Consider the following 22,232-nt stretch of genomic DNA (forward strand, 5'->3'; position numbering starts at 1 on the left):
TTGGACTTGGTGATCTTAAAGGTCTTTTCCAATCAAAACAATTCTATGAAGGCTCTGCCTGGAAAGCACACATGGCCCAGAGGGGCCAAGTGAGAGCAGTGAGGACCAAAGGACAGAATCACAGTGGGGAGGGCAGGGACTGGCCAACAGCAGGATGCTGCTCTGCTAGCACAGGCAAGGACCAACCAAACCCCTTTGCCTTGAGTGGTGGGATACTCTAGCATCCTAGTTCCCCCTCAAAAAGTGTCTAGTTTATCTTGTTTCTTTTTGCCTATCAGTCAGTCCTAGTCTAAGCACGTCACAGAGACTAATCCAGACTACTCTACCTGGGAACAAACAGGCAATGCTACAAAAAGTGAGGTGCAGAGCATTATTTAGATGTTTGTCAGATACCTGTGACCCATCCTGAACGTGTCACAGCATTTACCTGTGATGAAGAGTCAGAGGTGGGACAGGGAAGGGACAGCATGGGAAGAAGATACCTGCTTTCCAACATGACATGATGACCCACTAAGCCTGGAATGGCCTAAGAATGGGTCCTGCCTCCCTGTAGCCCTGCCCTGTCTCTGTGCAGATCCCATCTTGGCTTGTGTCCACCTGGCTGAGAACCCCACTTCAAAGTGCCTTGGGCCCCTGTATCCATGTCAAGGAGCAGAGAATATGGCAAGGGAAAAGCAAACAAAGTTAATGGGAAAAGAGTAACAAAAACAGTGGAAAAGACTTCCCGCACCACTCTGTGCTTTCAAGTAAATCAGGCTAATTAACTAATTGCCTAAATGATTAGGGTTATTTTTACCCTTGTTTGAAGGCTTGGAAATATTGGCAATTTCTCAAGACTCAGCAATGAACTCTCAACTTAGCAGAAAATTTCTGAAGCCAAGCCCCTGGAGTGGGCAGCCAGAGGGCAGAGCAGCCGCTGGGCCGGGGCTCAGGCTCAGGTGGGTACTGGTGCTGCAGGGAAGGAGCATCTGCAGCAAACCAACCCCCCTTGGGTGACACTGTTTAACACAGAAGTTCAGTGTTTGCTGAAATCTCACCAGCACCTGAAGCTGCCTCCCAGTGAAGGATCTGCTCTATGACTAAGCCTCCTCTCAGCTCCACGGATTCGCTGTTGCAACCGAGATGGCAGAAGCTGAGATGAAGGAAAGGTTTCACACCCTGGTAAGAGGAGACTGATGGCTAAGGGTGGGTCAACATGCCCATCCTGGCAGTGACTGCAGCTCTCATAGGCAGACCCAGAATAACCTTGGCAGGAAGCAAGAGTAGTGCACAGCTCAGTAGCAGCAGCAAAACCTGCTTGAAAATGGCTTTTTGGCCACCACAGATGTGCTAACAAGCTACTATCAACCCATTTAGGGGCAAGCTAGGAAAGGTGGGGATGTGGCTGCAAGTGGGGACTTTGGTGACTGCATCTGAAGGAGGATGGAGCACGTTGGAGGTGGCTTTAACAGCTGGTGTGGGACCTGGCTGGGATTTTAATCTACAGAGCTTGCTAGCACCTACAGCAACACTGTGAAGTTATCACACCCCAGCTGCCAGCTCCAGCCTCTTGAACCAGCAAAGAAACACCCTCCTGGGGCAGGCTGGAGCCTGTGCTCCCCTCAGGGAATCTGCAGGGCTCTGTGCTCTGCTCCTGCCCTGGGACACAACCACTTTTCCAGCCTGGTTTCCCTGCTGTTGCCTTGGGGAGCAAGTTCAATCCTGCATGTGCTGCTCCCACAGCTCAGTGGGGTTGGCTCTGCTAGTGATGCCTGGTGTCTCCATGCTTACAAAATGGACTACAGACAACTATCCAGAACACGTGTGTCCCTCTCCCAGCAGGGAGCTGAAAGCAGTTGCTGACAGCAACTAGTAGGACTCTCTGGATGTAGTTCTTGAGATGCATGCATTGGTTTTTCTCTAGGGACACTGGCCATGACAGGCCAGTCACCATCCACCCCAAAAATCCCTGGAATGAGATATGCTCTCTGCAGGCAAGGAAGTGATGTTACATGGCCTAAGCACCCAAAGCCACCCCTCCATCATATGCACACAAATATCTCCTACACAAATTACCCAGACCACCCTCCACAAGAGGAAAGGACAAGTCCTTCTGCTGTAATCCTCCCAGACTATACATCCTACCCTGGGCATGCAGCCTCTATTCAGACAGGAATCCAAGGACCTTCTTCCTTCCACTCTGAGAATATGCCATTTTCTTGGGTTTTGAGGGATTTTCTCCCAAAAGAAAACTAAATATTTTCTCCTCTTCAGCTAAATGCCAACATCTTAGCTTGCTGGTGGAAATTTCAGCTAACTCCATTAAAATCCCCCAGCCATTCCTGCTGAAGAGCTAGTCCCCTCAGGAGCAAGGAGATTGATAGACCTCCTTTTCTGTAATAAATCTCACTTATCAGCTGTAATGAGGTGACATTTCAAGTCTGGCTCTTTTCTCAGCACACAAGTACACAGCAGTTTAGGGTGACAAGTCTCTTCCAGGCATGTCATCGTGGAGAAAGACAGGTGAAAGTCCCCTCTCCTTTGGATGAAGGACAGAGCTCCCTTCTAAGTTATCTCCAAGGTCAGCCATGGCTTAGTGTGGCCAAGTCCTGGAGACCTCCAAGGATGGAAACCTCATGGCCTCTGTAGCCACCTGTTCTGGTGCTGCACCACACTCTTATCACACATCTTTTTCCAAATATCCTGAACCTTCCAAGCTGCTTTCATGCCCACTGCCCTTGTTAGGCTGCCTACTGCTATTGAGAAGTTTGGCTCTATCATCATGCAAACTCTGTAGTTATTTGATGCTACCCTTTAAACCTTGATTCTGCTGGCCTTCAGAATGCAGGGTCTTTGGAGCCCTGAAACATTGGTCTGACACGGCTGGTGAAGGGAATATTGGCACTACAATAAACTATTCAGTAAGACAGAGACTTCCTTGGGCCAGTTTCTGCCCAAGCACTCGTCTCTCCTACAGGCCTCCTTGGCCTTCATATCTGTTTTGGTAGGGATTGGTACAATGATGAAGATGGACCAGATGGCAACCACTGCTGTACTCACCTGTGCATGAAGGACACCTCCCAACTCAGCTAGCAAGGCAACCTTTTTGCTGTCTTTCCTTTCTATCTGCAGACTTGCTCCTCACACTTTGGCCATCTTATTTTGCTGAAGACCCTGTCTCATGTGGAGCTGGCCAGCTTTTGCTGTTGAAAAATGCCATTTTGTTGAGGTTTACCTCATCTGGAGTGAAATCTCTGTTAGATCAGGCTCTCATCCCTTAGAAAAGACTAATATTTTCTACTCTTTTGCCAGAGGAGCACAGGGAACCATTGTCCCAAAGCTTTGTAAATATAAAATAGAGATTATGGTTCCTGGGGTGCTTTGGCAGAAAACCTCAACACTTGTCAAGGGCCTTCCTGTGTGTGAAATGGAAACAACAACACTGCCCTGTAGCTGTTTGCAATGTACTTAAAAATTCTTGGATACCTGGCACTTGGCATGCCACGTTATCTCCTGCTTCACCTTCTATGTCTAAAGTTTGTGGCCTGGCAAGGAGAATTATTCCAGGTTTGTGTTGTCCAGAAAACAGTCTGACAGGAAGATTTGCAACTCATATCTCCCTGCTCAGTGCCCATCTCCTGCCCCTTTGCTCAGTAACCCCCTAGAGATGACAGAACTTGTGTTCTCCATCCTGGGGTTAGCTGACAACCCCAAACTGGGAACTGGCAGTCAGTAACTTGCTGTTCTGGGACCAGCTCTGAGGGCTGCTCACTGCCTGTTGCCACCACACTGGATGTTCCCAAGACACCTCAGCTGCACAGAGGAACTGCATGCCATGTCCAACACTGCCCAATCTACCACACCTGGGGACCAGCAGGGTGACAGGGTGACACTGGTAGGGCCCAAAGCAGGTCAGTCCTTCTGCAACATTTGAAATACAGGAGAATATCCTGGTTTCTTTATCCCTCCCTAAGCCCATCTTGTAGTGGAGATGGAGAGGAGTTTAGGATACTGATATTTTCTTACTGCCCTCCAGCAGGTCCTGCTGGAGATGTTGGGGCAAAGAAAGGAAAATCTGATGGAATTTACCAAATGTATCTTCCCATAACAGTTGCAAGTCAATATCCTAGTGTTGCCTTTTGCATATTTTATCCACTAACAGATTTGCATATGCTTAAATACAACATGAAGCTGCAGGCACCAACAGAAGAGGCTAGAAAGGAAAGGGCAGGAGAAGCTTGTCCTTTTTCTTTAGGCTTATGGAAGACACTGCTCAAAGAAAGGTCTGGGCCAGATCCTTGCCTAAAAAAGCACTACTTGGAGGGACAGACAAGAGACATAGGAGGCTCCAGCAGTTGGGTCCAAGTGTCTGAGGTGCTGAGAGCAGAGATGCTGACGTAGAGCATTTAGTAACCTCAACCCACAGCAGCACCACCTGAGAGAGCAGGATGTCAGCTCCAAACCTGCCAGGTGGCACCTCTCCTGAGAGAGGAAAAAGTGTCCCTTGGATAACACAAAGTTTTCATGGGAATACCCTGCTGGTGAAAGAGGGCATTCCCCAGGAGGTCTCTGCACAGCTACAGGTATGTCACACAACCCTTTAAACACACACTCAACAAAGACAAGGGCTGTGTCAGATGATTAAACCCTCCAAGAACCTGTGGGGAGTGGGGGAGATATCCTGCTCATCAGAGCTGTGCAAAGGATTCACCTGTTGCAGGAATTAATCCTTTTTCTTCCTAACAGAGAGTGGCAGAGCTGTGCCCATGGAAATCCTGTCTGAAATGAATCCCTGATAGAGAGGAAGCCAAGTTAAAAGGTTAGTTTTACTGCCTGCCAAGGCTTTAGGTTTTTAAAAGGTCTCTTGTAGAATTATTATTAACAGGCTACTAGAGGTGAGGATATCAAACTGCTGTGCACAGCAGAAAAAAAAAACATGGAAGTTTTGACATGGGAAAGAAATGCATGGAAAAAAATGAGGCAGAAGAGGGCAAGAGGGGGAGAAAGAAGTAATGATCTGCAAAGGAGAGGGAAGCTAACAAAGGAGATAGTGGAAGGTGGGGTGAAGAAGAGAGCAATGAGCAGTAGGGTAAGGAGAAAAGAGAGAGAAAAAAAAAAAAAAGGAGGAGAAAGGGAAAGAAGAGATAAATGAGGGCAAAGACCAACTCATCATTTTGCAATTCCTCCCCGGTGGAGAGGAAAATTGATGTCTGGAGCTTTTTTATGGCCAACCTCCTGGGCATGGGACAAAAGACAAGTTATTACCCAACCCTAGGTCAGGTCTGTAGCCTGCCAACTGCTTAGACACATTCAGAGAGCCCACGAGAGCCATAAATCAAGAGGGTCAAAGAGATCACAGAGAGGCTGGGACCAGGCACAGAGCAGTGGTGAGCTCAGCAAATGCAATATAATCATAGGAGAGGAGCAAGCCCAGGAGCAGCACGGGCTGAGGAGGAGTGGCCAGCCCAAAAGGGCTTTGCTCATCTCCCCTTCTTGCCATTCCTCAGGCTGACACTCCCCCAGAGATGCAATTCCCCCTGCATTGCCTCCTGATTTCTCTTCCTATTGATTTTCAGGCTCTGAATACCATTTATTTTTGCTTGCTTGATTCACTCATTCATTGAATAAAGGCATCATCACTATTATTATTATTATCCCCGTCATCGGGCTCCTCATCACACATTATATTATTTGCATTGCAGAGCTGGAAGATTTCAGGTTGAGGCAGGAAATTTGTGTGAGTTGTTATTACTGCAATCAGATGAAGTGAGAATTGGCTCAGTGAAGGCTGCCAGAATGCAGCTCTCCCAGCAGGACCCAGAGCCTCTGCCCAATCAGGGGAAGCTGCAGTTTTATTGCACAAGTCCCACCAGCAACTTCAGCCCTGCCTTCAGTGTCCCATCTCTCCCTCCCATCCCACCAGCCAGCCCCTCTGGCTGCCAGCAGAGAGCAGGGAAACACATCAGTCCAGGAGGGTGAGGAATCAGAAAAGACTTGGCGAGATTGCACATTTTCTGCCTTGCTGATGGTATTTATTAGACAACAGAAAATAGCTATTTTACCATCTGCCTTGTAAAAAAAAAAAAAAAGAAAACCCTCATTAAATTAATGGAATGTGCAGCTGCTGAACAGAGTGTTCCTGTCCCTGCCACCTCCCGAGCAGCCCAGCTCTTGCTGGAGTGGGGAATTGGGCTGCCAAAAGTAGCTAAGTAGCTAACCCAGGCTAGTGTGGTGGGAGAGGATGGACAGATGGACAGCCAGGCCACTGCTCCTCCCAGCCCCAGGGCTCTTGCTGTGGGACCTATGGGTGCACATGGGGTGCAAGGGCTGCCTTGCTCACTGTGTTGTGGAGCAGAGGGCTTGTCCCTGCTTACATACAGCCTTGCAGGGTCTCAGCTTGTGAGAGAAACTGGACAAGCCTGCTCAGCAGGCTGCCAGGGCCTCCCTTTGCCTAAGCAGAGTGTGATCCAGACTTCAGGTTGAGGACATCAGAGTTACCCATCACCCTCTGTTGAGGGTGGTGCTATTTGGGGGCAAGTCCAGTCCTATTTTCCATGCCTTCACTACCTCAATCAACATGAGCTAGTCAATCCATCCCTATGATCCACCTCTAACTACCAAAGGTTGACCTGAGTTGGTGCTTGCCCTGTGGAGGGGTTCAGCTGAGATTGCAAACCCAAGAAAGCCTCAAGAGTAGCTCACTGCATAGCCCAGAGGTGCTTCAACACATAAGCCTTCATTTTAACTGAGAACAGACCAAAATTCATGAACTGAATCCTTTTGCAATCCCAGCAAGACAGGAGCACCACAAACCAAAGGTCCTGGATTATATTCATTGTGTTAATGGAGCTGGTAGAATGGCAACCAATTAGGCAACCAGAACAAGCCAGTGTTCCCAGCTCATTTCTGCTTGGCACTAAACATCACAGAAGGGTTTTAAGTGAACCATCTGATACCTGGTGGAGCACAAGAAGTGACTGATAAAAGAATGGTTGCCAAAATTCTCTATTACATGTGACCATGAGGAGCAGATCCACCAGTTCACGTTACCACAAGATGCCACAACACACTGCATTAGCTAATACACTCATGGCCTCATCACAAGTAACACCTGCAGAGCCACGTCTAGGACTACTTTGGGCCCTGCAGTTCTTCTCCTAAAGAAATAAAGCCCTTAGTTCAATGTCTCAGCACAGACAATGTTTCAGCATTGCTGCAGTATAATCCACATTTAATCCTTCCTTGCATTTTCTGCTGCTGAACCCTCTACTACTGCCAGGGAGTTCCCTGGGCTTGCACTGCTCCTCTGAAGGTGCAGTCTCCTCCTCTACACTTTCTAAGAGGCTTTTATATAGACATTTTTCACCTGGGTGAGTTTTTACATGTCTTTTGCAGGAAATCTGTTCCCTCGAGCTTGCTCCTTTAGCAGTTACAAAGCAACTGGGAAAAGCTGACCTGAGGAGACAGGTCCAGCTGCAGAGAGGTTGTTTCCATCATGCTCATGAAGGAAGAAGGAGATGGCTTCATGGATTTCAGTACCCAAACTTATAGGACTACAGCATGTCGAATCACTTCATGCCAAAATAAATCCTGACATAAGAAGCCCTAATACTGCCAAAGAAACTATTACAGTCAGTCACAAAAATAATCCACACTGAAAATCAGTGAGAATACCTCTTCCCAGTGGAATAACATGGCTCCAGAGGATCAGTTCCAGTCAAAGACAGTAATTTCACGTTTACCCAACAGATGAGGGCAGCTCCAAAAAAACCAAACAACCAAAACCCAAACCTCCCTACTTAAGCAAGATTTTGCCACCACCCAAAGACTTGCTTTTAAACCCTATGAGCAAGAACAAAAGGGAAGACTACAAAAGGCAGAGATCAAAATGAAAGCCCAGAAGGACATTGTGGCTGTCTCCTACACCATTGCCTTCAGCCCTGTCCATCCTCAAATAGTGGCAGTGAGGGCAGAACACCCACCCAATGGCTCCAAAAGCACAAGACTCCTGATTTTCAGAGGTTAAAGGCCAAACTACCCCCAGCCTTTGCCTGCACTGCCACTGGTCTTAGGGATGTGGAGGCTGAACCACATCTGCAAGCCAGGGACTTCATCTGCAGCACCAGGCTGGTGTCTGTGCAGGGGTCTTGATGTCTTTGCATGCACGGATCCTGACCAAGCTTCCTAGTGGAGCAGTTCACAGGGTTGTCTTAGAAAGCAAGTTAGTCAGAAGGACACAGCAGAGCAGCAACAGCACAGGGACAGGGATGTTTTTTTCTTTGAAAAAACATTTGCCTTCTTGGAAAGAAAATATCTAGAATCCTTCTTAAAAATAAAAACACAAAAAAACCCACCCAAGTTCCTTTATTAAAACTTGAAGCCTGTCATGTGGAATTTCAATAAAAAACACTGACATTTTGCAAAGTTGCCCTTGGACAAATCACAAGCATTGAAAGCTCTGAGACACAGACACTGTAGAAGCACCTCTGAGCATGTCAGAGCATTTGGGAAGGACATTCATCTTCCTGCAGTCAGGTGTGTTGGTAATTCTGGGATGTTTCTCATATGCTTGCCCTTCCCATATCCACGTGCAATGGCTGGGACAGTGAGAGGTGAAGCACAGCTCCCAGATTTCAGATAAGTCAGTTGTTCTGGGGGGATTTATGGAGCCCACAGGTTGATGGGGCCACAGCGATTCCCTCAGACACCTCCAGTGATCAGGTCCTCACACAGACAGATGCTTCTATCCTGAGTCACAAATGCCAGTGCCAAGGCTTTTTCCTGCTTATGTGTATTTTGATATTTCACCTCTTGCTCGAGGTCTCAGCTGGGAACAGCAGCCTTTCTGCTGGCCCTGCTCACAGACACCAACCCCTGGCCACCACCAGTCATCCATAGAGGAAAACAAGACAAAGTGAAGAACCTAATCCTCCGCATCTGCCCTGGGGCCATTGCACAGGTGAGAAGCTGTTGCTTTGTAACACCACGGGTCTCATCTCAGCATCATTTCCCAGGAATCCACCCCCCTACTTCTCCCGTGCCTGTGGGAGCACCGGGCTCACACTAACAAATCCGAGCATCTCTGGATGATTAAAGGAAGCTCTGCCTTTTAAATCGTGCTGATTGGGGTTGATGGCTGCGTGGAGCTGGACACTTGGCTCTAATGAGGTGTGAAAATCTCCCTGCTGTGACCAGTCCTTCCCGGCTGTGGAAAATAAGGAGAAAGGCAGAGGGAAACAAAACAAAAACCTCTGCAGTGGGAGTCCCAGATCAGATGGAGATTTGTCACTCTGGACAGTTCCCCCGGGGCTCTGCACGCTGCTTGCATGTGGCTGGGAGAAGCAGCCCTGCTTTGCAGTGCTAATAGGGATGAACACCCAAGGGATGGCACCGGTGGCTTTCTGCTCCATGGTGGCAGGTCCAGGGGTCCTGGTCTGGAAGCATTTGGTTTTACTAAAGCAGTCAAGCTGTGCTGGGAGCTCACTCCCCAGGTTTCACAGTGGGCTCTGGTTGGTCCTACCACTATTCCCATACCTGAGCACAAGGTATTTGTGCACAGGGTGATGCAGCACAACCACACTGCTGGAGCATCTCTCAAAGCCATGACTCCTCTGGATGAGACCCCCTGGAGCTGGATAGGGAATCCAGCCTTGGGGAGAGGCAGGGAACAGCCAGCACTCCCAGCCTAGAAACACAGCATGGTGTTTTACCACAAGTCCTGCAGGTGTAGGAAGAAGGATCTGAGCAAGCAAATCAACACATAGGGGCAGCTGGCTGACACCTCTTCAAGTGAGTCTCCATCACTGTTGTGGAGAGAGGACCAGCCATCAGCCCACTGCACAAAGGTGATGGGAACTCAGTCAGCATGTTCATCACCTTCTTTCCACACCACTTACCCCCTCAGTAACTTCCTAACGACACCTGAATTGAAAGCAAGTCTCTGCATGCCACAGTCCCATCCTTCCCTCCAGACAAGTTTGCTTTTTTTAGAGGCTCTCCTTGCTGAGATTTGCCATTCTGCAGCAGAAGGGAATTGGCCGGGTGGGCTCCAAAATGAAGGATGTTTCCTCACGCTTGGATGGGGCTAAACAGAGGCATGGGGAGAGAGGCCAGGCACAGGCCGGAGGTGTCCTGCAGTGAGTGACCCTCAATGTGACATTGATGGCTCTTAATTCTTAAGCCTGCTTTGGAAGGATTTCAGCAGATCCTATTTAATCACTGCAGCCTCTTCATCTCCCCTGTCTCAGCTCAGGGTAACGTTATGCATTCTGCTCTGCCAGTTCTCTCCAAGAACTGGCCACTCTCCTCTTCCTCCACAGGTCCCCAACCCCGGAGACACCACAGAGCCCTTCACCCACCGCAGGACACTGGGCTGCTGAAGCTGTAGCCACCCTCTGCTTGTTTACTAATGCACAGCTCAAATAGCATTTAAATTTCCACCTCCCCCTCACCCACAGGACTCCATCTCTCCCTTGCAGAGGACACAGCTTCCTGCGGGTGTGCTACCACCTCCCCGCCATCGGGCTGTGCCACGCAGCACATTAAGTATTTAAAGGGCTTGTCAAAACGTTGTAATGATTTTTTTGGTCTTGTTCCATTAGCTCCGTTTCCAAAGGCCACCACTGGAACTACTGCACATTTATTTCTATTGAATCCAGCTTAGAAGTTACGATCTGAGAAGGGAGAAGACAGGACAGTATGTTCTGCGGCGCCTGCTCTTCCCCACCGCTGCTCAGCTGAGACACGTTGGCCTTTGAAATATCATTTTTACTCCTACTTTAGAAAAACTAAAATAAAGAGAATGATTCTTCTGCCTGCTTGATTTGCTTCTGCTGGCTAAATAAGGTACATAAATATCAGTCAGGTTCTTCTCCATGGAAGTTTTGGGGCCATCGGTTTAAAGACCTTGTGCAGTTCAGGCCACATGAGCTGAAATTCCTCCCCAGATGCAAAAGTGTTGTTATTCTCCTGTGCACACACGAATCTTCCTCCCTTGCTGTCTGTGCATGAACAGCACCTTATTATGCTAGTACTATGGGTAATGAATACAAAGTACCAAATAAAGCCATTGGAGACACCAGTTTGGGCTGAGGGCAGAGCATGGGCAGGAGGGTCCTGTGGTCCTCAGGTTTGCTTTAAGTTCAATGTATCACTGAGCAGTGCAGACCCAGAGGTTGTGGCATGGGGTGGAGGACACCTGCAGCCCCAGGGTTGTTGGAGGGTCACCTAACATGCTGGTCCTTGGCCACAAGCTCCTGCACCAGGGCCACCATGGGGCTCAACTCCTTCCAGGCAAACCCCAAGTTTGCAGAAGGAGCTGAGCTTGCTAAGGGCCAGGGGATGGGACCTCTGGTGGCAGCCCCACTGTCACCAGCCCTCCCTCCTTCGGGGGAAAATAAAGGGGAATCTAGAGCATTTTTAAAGACTTCCCTGTGTTTTAACTTGTCTCTATTTAAAGACACGCAAGAGCCCAAGAGTTTCAGTCCCACTGCCTGCTCCTGGATGCTTCACAAAGTTGTAATCCCTGCTAGTGACATCACAGGCTGTTGCCATGGGGATGTCACAAACTCCACGCTGTGACTTCACCAGGGATGGGCAGGAAGGCAGGCAGTGCTTCCCACCCCCCAGCACCTCCGGTAATTACCAAACTGGCATGGAAAGCAAGGAGGAAACACAGGGCAGGATCATAAAACCATTTTGTAAGTATGATGTATTGGAAAGTATTCCCTCACGAGAAAGTGCCTCCTTAATGGATCCCGTGCTCTTAAATAAACCACAAAAGGCAGAGAATAAAATAGGAATTATAGTGATTTGTTTTATTGGGCATTTCATTGAGTAATTAAGAGGATAATTAGGAGAAGGAGCATTAAGAGGCGTTAACGCTCAGCCCTCGTGGAAGAGTGAGCTATTGACTGTGCAGCATCATCCAGTGCTTCCCTTCCACTAACACGGGGTTCCCTGGGGCAAGGGAGGCACAGGTGGATGTGCTGCAGTAAGAGGGGTCCACAGAGGATGGGAAGGGGTGAAAAAGCAACTCCCTGGTGGGCTGGCATGATGCTGAAGCTCTCCCAAGCAATGTGAGGTGGGGATGGCAGGTTGCAGGGAAAACATGAGCCAGCTCTGGCTGCACAAGAGCTCTGGGGAGAGCTTGCCATGGTGAAATGAGTGATGAGAAGGCACCACGGCCAAGGCGGAAGTGGCAGAAAGCTGGGAAACCAGCTGAAAGCACAACTGCTACCCTGCACCAGGAGAGCAGCTCTGATACCCACCCCCCTCCTAACACCTGTCCCCCATTTTGCTTCCTCATTTTTCTTTGGAAAATACATATAAGAGTACCCGTGTAACTAATCCAGATCCAGAGTGGACCCAACACCACTCCAAGAGCCCTCAGCAGTCACAACTCAATCTAAGCTGCTTCTCTAAGATTCCGACCATTTTCCACAAGAGGTAACCCCAGTGCTGGCTACTCAAGATATGAAATCTGCAGCTCCTTTCTGACCCCCAGCACACCTTGCTCCACCCCATTACCCACCACAGACATCAGAACACCAGGTCCCACCATGGGTTTCCTCTGTAGCCCATGTTACATGCTGGGGACCCCAGCGCTCACATATGGCCATCTCCTAAGAGGTTCTGGGTGACAATCAGCCTCAGAAAGAGCAGTTTGTCCCTAATAGCCTCTGCAGAGAGCAAATGCAAACACAGCCATGAGAAAATGCAAACTGGAGTGATGGATGCCAGGAAAAGAAAGGGCTTTACTGAAAGCAGGGAGTCCCACTGGACATATATTTATAAACACCAAGATGATAGACAGGCTAATTCACATTATTGCCTCCAACCACTTGCTCAGGAGACTAAACAAGCAATCAGCCCACCCAGATACATGAGAAACCCCAACCTGCATCGTGACAGCGCTGACCAGTTGCCAATAATTAAATAGTTCTTAAGTCCATGCTTGCTCCAGGACCCCATGCTAAGGAGGGGAGAAGGCTGCCTTGTTTTAAAGTGGCCTCTGTGGCTGGAAATCCTTTTTTTTTTTTCCTTAGAGTTGCCATGCTGGGCTAGTGTTTCAGGCACTTGTCAGGGTTGAACCCCATGTCAGAAAACCTGCATTCAGAAAATCACCAGCTCCATTCCCCTGTCCTGGGAATTGCTGCTCCCCTGCCCAGAGGGAACAATCCCCACCTCAGCAAAGCAAAACTGGCTTTTTGGCTTGTTGCTGGCCCTTACAGGCATGAGAGCAGCTTGTTGAGAGACTCGACTGTTTGGCACAGCCTTAAAACAAGGATCCTGTTTGAATTACCTGGATTAAGAAAGCCCAGGAGGAGCATCTATCTCTGCTCCTACACTAAAAAGGCTGCGAGCAGTTTCATCCTGCTCAGCCCTTCGTGCAATCCCCACAAAGCCACCACGACACGGGAGAAGCAGCGATATTATATGCGACGTTGGGCTTGACCCGGGGAGAGGGGAATTGCAGAGCATGTGCTGTGCTTGCCCACACTGCTCCAGGGCAACCAGAACCACCCTGCCATCACCAAGACAAGTTGGACAACTAACTTCCACAGGGCAGATTAAAACCAACAGCAAAGGCAGGACAAAATGCCACCATTAACCACCTCTGCCCTGTCAGAGCAGATAGAGCCCAGAGCTGCTTTGGTGCAGAGTGGGTCCCATCCTGTCTCTGGCTCGAGTCAAGTTCAGAGAATCACTTCTGAAGTCTCCCTCTTGCAAACACCTTATTTCCCCCTCTAGCCAATGCAACAAGCAGGTTTAGTGCAACACAAATGGAGAACAGAGGATAGAAAACTAAATAGCAGCCCCTACCTGAAGGTGCATCCTTCCAGTCTCACCAAGCAGTGGGGAGGACATCACTGTCTCTCGGTAATTTTCCAACATCCTGTGTTGCAGGTAGATTTATGCACTGATCATAGTTGGAACTGTTAATAAAAAGTGCAAAGAAAATGGATTTTACTGTGAAGTATCGTGATAATGCAAAGCTGGAAGAAAAACAGCCCTACTTATTTTGTTTTAATCCTTTTTTTTTTCCTATCATTGACCACGTTCGGGGTTCAAAGCTTTAAAAACAACGCACGGATCTTCTTTCACCTACTATGCATAAGAGAGTTAGAATCATTACATGGCTTAAATGGATATTTTGAGAGGGACCCTGGACTGAGTAGTTCTTCCTTCAACCAGAGACAGAGGGATGAACCTAATTTGCAAAAAAAACATGACATGCTGGTTTTACTTGAACTCGAGGGAAAAGGCTGTAGTGGCTACTTGTCATTCTTTGTGAAAAATTGAAGAAACGAAAATCGAGTTCACAAGTAAAAAAAATAAAGAAATATAGAGATCTATTAAAAAATCTGCAGCTGACTGATTTGTCCCTCACCAGGGAACATCCCAGGACTGCAATGAAGCTGTCCCTTCAGCACGTATCGCTACTGCTGCCTGGGTGCTGGAGACAAACAGACTGACTGTCCTTTCCCCAAGAGCAGATTTTTCAGCTAGAAGCGCTGTGAGCATTTCTCCAGCTCCACTTGAGCCACTTCTTCCCTATGCAGTTGAGAAGACAACTTTCCCCTTTAGCATCACAAACACCCTCCCCCAAGGAGGGGGGGGGCTCCGATATCTGCAGCGCTGCATCTTTACAGCAAATTGCCTATCGATGACTTAGTGGCTAACGTATACAATGAGAAGCAGAGGAGCTAATATAATGTAATTTTCCATGTTTACTGCATTATATTACAGTGGTTGAATCTGCTGATTAGTTCCTATTTTTCTTGCCATCTCTTCCTGAGCATCCCTTTTATTTTTGCCCTGCTTATCTGCATACAGAGCCATTTACCCGCACGGCTGGTGTAACAGCAAGCAGGGCCAAAGCTATCAGTCCTCCTCCCATTCAAATTTAATCTTGCAGACCTCAATCTTTGCAACACCACCATTATTTTGCCTGTATCTGATCTAACGAGAACCAGCCATTATTTTTGCCTTAAGAAAAATGGAAAAAACCTAATCCCAGCAAAAGATAATGATGGCTGTGGCACTAATGATCCTTGGCATCTCTCCTTGCAATGAATCCGGTGCTGAAACAGAGACCGTTTGTTCCCCTCCTCTCTACAGAGCTGCAAGGCTGACCCCTCATGCACAGGCTGCTCCCCACTAATAAACAACATTGCCCCCATCTCCCAAGGGATTCATCTCACTGCCAACTATCTCAGCAGCCTTTCTTGTTGTCTTCACTTATTTACTCAAATAGAGGAAAAACAACTCAAGTGGCGCCGGCCACTCTCCAACAACGTGACTGCAACTGGTTGCTTCAGTTCTGTGCCCCTACAAGTTAGGAAAATCTCATTCCCCTTATGGTTATTAATTATCAAAGGGAGGGGAGAAATGTATTACAATGCAAACAATACCAGAACCTGTTTTTCATTACTGTTCCTTCACAGCAAGACATTGCACCTCCCAGCTTCCTTTCTGCTCCCCATCTCCCAGCAGATTATCACACCCACTGGAGACCACCCTCTGAAGCATCAAGCCAAGGGATTTCCTTGGGAAAGGTGAAGAGACAAACTGAGGAATCCCCCTCCTCCCCTCTCCTGCACCCTAAATAGGTTTTCAAGCAGTGAACATACCTGCCCAGCCTCCTCACTGCACATCCACAGTTTTCCCATCTACACTGCACTATCACCTCTGCCTGCAGCCCAGAGACCTTGGCATTCCCTCCCCTTTCCCCTTGGATTATTATAAATAAATCACAGGGTCACATTTAGCTCTGGGTCTGTCCTGCAAGGAGGGAAGTGGGGCTGCTTCAAAGGCACAGGAGGGCACAGGTCTGTCCCCTGCCCCAGGATTCATGCAGGTCAGACCTGGGGAAGTCAAACTGAGCCTTTCCCCACATCCTCTGCTGAATGGGCCTGATTTCGGGAAACCCTTGCTCCAACATGGAACTCCCAGCTGCCCAAGCTCTATCACTGCAGGAACCTGAGCATGTCTTGATCTGGATACAGCACAGACTGTATTATATTTATTATTAATGAAAAATTAAATGTTATAAAGAGCATTATTAATGTTAAGCTAGTAATAATCATCAGCTGTCCCTTACTTCACCCTACAAGCCTGGGAAGTATAATGAAAGAGCAAATTCCAGCTCAGAACATCTTTAACAGAGGCTGCTGGGATCCAGAGCTCAACTTCACAGCTCAGGGCCACAGGCATTTTCTGCAACTAGTGACGGACCTTGAAGGTCTTCTAATGTGAATGACCATAATAAGCCAGAAATTACAGAAAATTGATTCTCAGTTGCTCTTGTCTTTGGAAAGAAAAACTCAAATCAAATTCCCAGCTCTGCAACACGAGGTTGTCCTCTTGTGCCCCATATCATCAGCCCAAGAGCCCAGTTTGCACAGTGACCCGTGTCACAGCAGTCGTTAGATGTTGATGACCCACTCTAACACCAAGGGAAAGTCCACATTTCCAAAAGTGTTGTTCCTTGCCCTCTTCCTCCTTGGGAAAATGCAGCACTTTACAGCCTCACAGGAGCACGAGCCAAACAGAAGTCACAATAGACCCTTCACAAATGAGTTCTCATGAGAATATCCCTGTGACCAGCTAACACTCATCTCTCTCCCAAGGGCAGCATCTGCTCCCTTCAGAGTTGCTCTATCTGCACCAGGAGGAAGCCAGAGCAGGGCCATTTCTGCCCTGAATCCTCCAGCATCTCAGAAGGACATGCAGAGCAGGCAGTCACCAAACCCAGCAGAAAGTCAGCCTGTCAGAAGGGCACATGTGCAAGTACAAACCATCCTTTGCACACCAGCAGCAATGTCTTCCTGCTAGTTCTGACACATCAAAATTGGTGGTAAATCACATCTCCTTCATGTGGAAGAACAGGGAGAAAGATGTGTTTACAGAGGAGAGTCACAAAGCCCCTTCTTGGAAAACAGGCTATTTTGGGTACTATCATCCCTTTCCTGAGGAAAGGGAGAACCAAAGAGACTGTGGGAGCTGCTGAAACCCACAGAGGAACCCAGCATCAGAGCCTGGAGGATAATGCAGATATCAGGGACCAACAACCAGGAACCAAGACTCATGTTTAAAGACTGTACCAACCTCAGGACTGAGATCTGTGCTTCAGCACATGGCCACCCACCAACACAGCTGTGAGCCACGCCAGCACACAGTGCTGCAGAGCACAGAGGTGACAAGAAGCACTTTGCTTGCTTACCCGGATCTTTCCTAAGCACACAAAGACCTGGCTCCTCATCTGAGTGCTAATTCTCATTCTCTTTCAGCCCAGTTTTTTTTGCAGCTTTTCTACAAATCCAGAACACATTTGAGTGATCAGCACAATGTTCAGTGAGAAAATCGTATGCTACATTTCCGCTTGGCATGGTTTTGAAATGGTAAAGCTGTTCAGCCCTGAAAGGGAAGTTTTAAGAATACGGTGGGGGGGAGAAGCCAAAAAAAAAAAAGCCAACAGTGGCAAAATTAGAGCATGATATAAAGGAATCATTTGGATGAATCCTTATTTCCAGAACAACACTGTGTGCTGGCTGCTGCTCTCCAGTGTCAGGACCCCAGCAGTTGTGGAGCCCTCAGACTTTCATTTTGACAGCAGGGAAAAGCACCAAGGGAAAGTCAATGCCAGCACACGAGAGAGACAAAGTTTTCCTAAGCTGGGATCAAACCTCTTACAAGGTTCTCTAAACCCCAGTCACGCTGCCTCTGGAGCTTCCTTTGCCCATCTCAGCCTGCCCCAGCAAGGGGGATGCCACCAGGGCAGGGAGGTGCTTCTTGATGCACACACAAGGGTAAGGGATGGGTGGAGAGACACCATGGCAGGTACCCTAGAAATGCTTCTGTAGTCATTTTCCAGACAATCCCTTCCAAAGGGAAACAAATTCTGCCCCAATCTGTGGCTCAGTTACACACAACACAACCCCAATGGTTGGATAATCAGGTTCTGCCTGGGGCATTCACCCCAACCAACCTGCTTCACACAACACAGTGACAACTGTGTCGTTTGTGTCACTCAGAGATCCCTCCTGAACTATGCATTGCTCTGCTGCTGTGCAAACTGACTTGGTGACTAACTTATGCAGTCAGTTCTTGGGCTGATGGACACTGCTCCAGTCACAACCATTGATTTTTGTCATAAAGTGATGCAATGGTGGATCAAAAGACCTCCCAGAACCCACACATGTGACAACATCCCACTACAGCTGCAACACAAAGCATTAAGACAATGACAGTGTCAACAGCATTCCTACCTGCTACATTTAGGTCCACCCAACCCAATGCAGCTGAGACACAAGGGCTCTTTCTCTCCCACTCCAGCCTCCCCGGGGTGGCTGTGAAGTGTTTGCTATTCAAAAAGGTCTTGCAAGAGAGCTCTCTCTCCTGGGAGAGCTGGGATCAGAGACATCAGGTTAGGTCACCTACACAGGTAGTGGTGGGAAAAGCCTCATTCCCCAGCAGAGTCAGATCTGTGCACATCTCTGCAGAGGACAAGCATCCTCCTGATAAGGACATTTCCTGTCCAGTTCTGTACATTGACCACCTTCAGCTGGGCATGACGAAGATGAATAAACAGCCAGAGACAGCCTTTTACCCCACCCCCTAGGACTTCTCCAGCTCAGGTCCTCCCCTGCCTTTCTGAAGAGGACCTTGCATTAGGTCCACATAATCAGAGGATGAAACCTGTGTCCTGTACCCCCAAATATCTCTGCTCCCCCAGGTAGGTAGGGATCCAAGCAGCCAACCCATCCTCTACATCCATTCTGGGAGGTGTTTTAAGACTTGACAAAGTCAGCACCAACCTGATATACCACTGGCAAAAGCCCTGCTTCAACGAGGAGACGGGGCTACAGAACTGCAGGGGTCCCTTGTGCCAACATTTCCAAGTCCCACCTTGTGATCTCTCCTCCGGGCCCACCCTCCTCCAGAATCTCAAGATGGCAACACCTCTGAAAATCTCTCCATCACTGTGAGCTGAGATCTCATACCTGAAGCACTGACAAAATCCTGGGATTTAATTTTTATTGCAAAACCAAAGCTGCCTCTGTGCATGGCCCTTCCCTAATGACAAAGGGCATCTCTGCAGCTGTCGATCACTCCTGAATCCCAGCACAGGTATGAGCAGGTCAGGAGATGGGGCAGAGCACACAGTGACGTGCAGAGAGCTTGAGCTGAAAAAACAGCATGATAAATAATGACTTTATTGAAAGTCAAGGGGGAGCATTTCCACTGATGACATCCTCACCACAGGGAGAATTTTACTCTGAGCTGGGGTTTATATTGCAATTTGCTTCCAGGGCATTCTCTCAAGGAGCCCTTGCTCCTCAGCACTCCAGGAGGAAGGTGTTCAGCCATCCCCAGCCTCCAGCAAGGAGCCAGACTGGTGGGACACAGACTGGCAGCCTCAGGGCAGTATTTCTGCTTCAGGCAGGAGAAAGAATACCTGTGGATAAGGTAACAGCACAGTCCTGCTTGTGGACGCACAGAATTTCCACCAACCACTATTGCCTGTGGGCTTTAAGTTCCCTTTTGCTATTTCAGCCCTTCACTATGCCATTTCCAAATGAGCTAGTGGGGTTCACAGGACACTGGAGCTGGATCTTTAGGTGTCACACAGCTTGCAGAATAATACCTAAACAAGCACACACCCCCTCCTTCTCTCATCTGAAGTGCCATGTTCTCAAATGCTGAGACTCTGTCCCTATCACAGCAAAATAAATTAACACAGGGTGAAAATAAATTATAGAATGTCTTGGGTTGGAAGGGACCTATAAATGTTATCTAGTCCAACCCCCCTACAAGAAGCAGGGACATCTCACACTAGAACAGGTTGCTCAGAGCCCCATCAAGCCTGACCTTGAATGTCTCTAGGGATGGGGCCCCCACCACCTCTTTAGGCAACCTGTTCCAGTGATCCAGCACCCTCATATTAAAGAACATTTTCCTGATGTCCAACCTAAACCTACCCTTCTCCAGCTTGAAACCATTACTCCTTGTCCTATTGTTACATATCCTATCTATGGAAGAGACTTCCTGCCATGGGCACTTGAGGGAGGGTGTGGGTATTTCTCCACACTGGCAGCCTAGTGACTCTCAGTACAATGCATGACTTCATGACAAAAGGTGCTGAGAAGATGCCAGAGGAAGAAGGGAAAATGTTTTTCCCTTCCTTTTGATTTACACACGCTTCTGCTGGCACTGGCTCCTGGACACGTATTGCTCCAAGCTCAGCTGCTGCTGAACACAATGATAAAGCAGCACCAAGCCAGGCATTTGCTGTCTATGGGCTCCCCTGTAGATCAGCAGCATGATGAGGAAAAGACTTCTTAGCATGGTTGGCATTTGGCATTTACAGCAGGAGCCAAGAGCACAAAAAGGCCATGGTACAAAGGACCTGATTTCACCTTTGCACCACACACCTTCCAAGTTCATTACCCACCACAGACCTGGCATCAAGACCTCCCACCAGCCCTCCGTGCCACCCTGTGATGGAAAGGCAACCAAAGGCACCCCTCAACTGCCCCAAGCACATGGTCAGGGCAGTGTCAGAGCACTCAGAACTGTCCCCAAGGTTGGGAGGGCTCCTATGGCTCAAGCTGCCATAGGCAAAGTAGCCCTTCGGCTCCTCTCCAACACATCAAGGGGTCAGTCCTCAGTTATGGAGCCAGGCAACACCAGGAGAGCCTGGAAGATAAGCAGTTGTGTTATCACATGTTCAGCATCAGAAGTGAGAGCACACACCACCAGGGTCCTCCATTGGCTTCAAGGGCTCCAGCACATTGAAATTCCCAACAGATTCAGGACTCACTTCTGCGCTTCCATCACAGCCACGGCCAGGAGCTCTGTGAAGGCTTTCCTAGCAAACCCAGGAGGTCCTCTAGGACTGGCAGCATTGGCTTTCATCTGTGCAGTGCTTTGTGGGTGCTCCTGCAGCAGATCATGGGAGAGTGATGAAGGGATTTTAGCTGTTTATGAATTAGAACAGCAATTCACATATTTAAAATGGGAAGATACAGAAGATCTTGCTCAGAACAAGTGTGGTTGTTTTTTCCTCAGCTTTTTCCAAATTGCTTTTCTAACCATTAGTACTTCTTGCCACAATGAACAACCAGGCAAGTCCATCATGTTACCTTGGACATACCATGACAGGTAGCTAATGCTGTTGGTCATAAATCATGTCCCTTTCAATCTCCATTATACAGGAGGAGCAAATTTATTACAATGCAAGTGTCATCACACATCAATGCCTTTCCATTATCATACAACTGGATACCCCCAAGGTTCATAATTTGCAGTATAATAGCAATTTTTAAAGAACCATTGGTAATCAATAGCACTCAGCATCCCTGCCAGGATCATTTGCAAAACAAATAACAACACTGATGTCAAGCAACTTTACAGGAGGGATATTTAATCCCCATGAACTGCATTGTATGATGGATAACCAAGGAACCCTAGACTATGTATCATGTATTTTCCTTGGATTAAATATCACTTCAATCAATGTTGCTACCAGCTGTACAATGCCACCTGTGTTTTCATTAAGTAATACCAAAGTATTGTCTTACAAATAGACATTAGCTACGTGCTGGGCACCCAAACACCATGGGGTGTGAGGAGGGGGGCAAGGTGAGGGCAGAGAAGGGAGCACACAGGGCTCAGAGAGCTGCTGGGGACCCCATAAGCAGGGCACTGCTGTGCTGAGGGCCCATAGCAGACATTTACCATGACCATGATGGTTGCCCATGGTCACAGCCTCTACAGCAAAAATCAAATCACCAGCAAGTGATGCTTTCAGCCCCTTGTCAATACAGAGTTTGGCTTTAACCAAGTTACTCCCTATAACTCCACAGAAGTGCTAGGCAGTATTATTAAATAAGAGGTTCAGCTGTCTGCCTCATTAGCTGACAGACAGACCTTAAGGACAACAGAGGCTCAATTCATTTATTGCTTCTCCTTTTCCTTCAGCATGCCCTGCCAGAGGCTGTAATTGGGAAGGTAACTTTGTCCCAACCACCCCTGCCTTGGCTGCAGTCACTCTGTCTCAAGTCCATCCTCATCCCAGGCCACAACCACCTTCAACAGAGATTTGACATCTAAAAACAGAGACAGAAGCAGCAGGACCCCTGCACACAGTGTGTGGAGTGGAACTTGTAGGGACAGCACAGACCCCAGGGGTGGACAATTCCCCGAGTGCTGCAGCCCTTGAGACAACCCTACCAGCATCCCAGGGC

The sequence above is a fragment of the Apus apus genome, chromosome 14, assembly GCF_020740795.1.
Source record: "Apus apus isolate bApuApu2 chromosome 14, bApuApu2.pri.cur, whole genome shotgun sequence".
Taxonomy (NCBI): Eukaryota; Metazoa; Chordata; class Aves; order Apodiformes; family Apodidae; genus Apus; species Apus apus.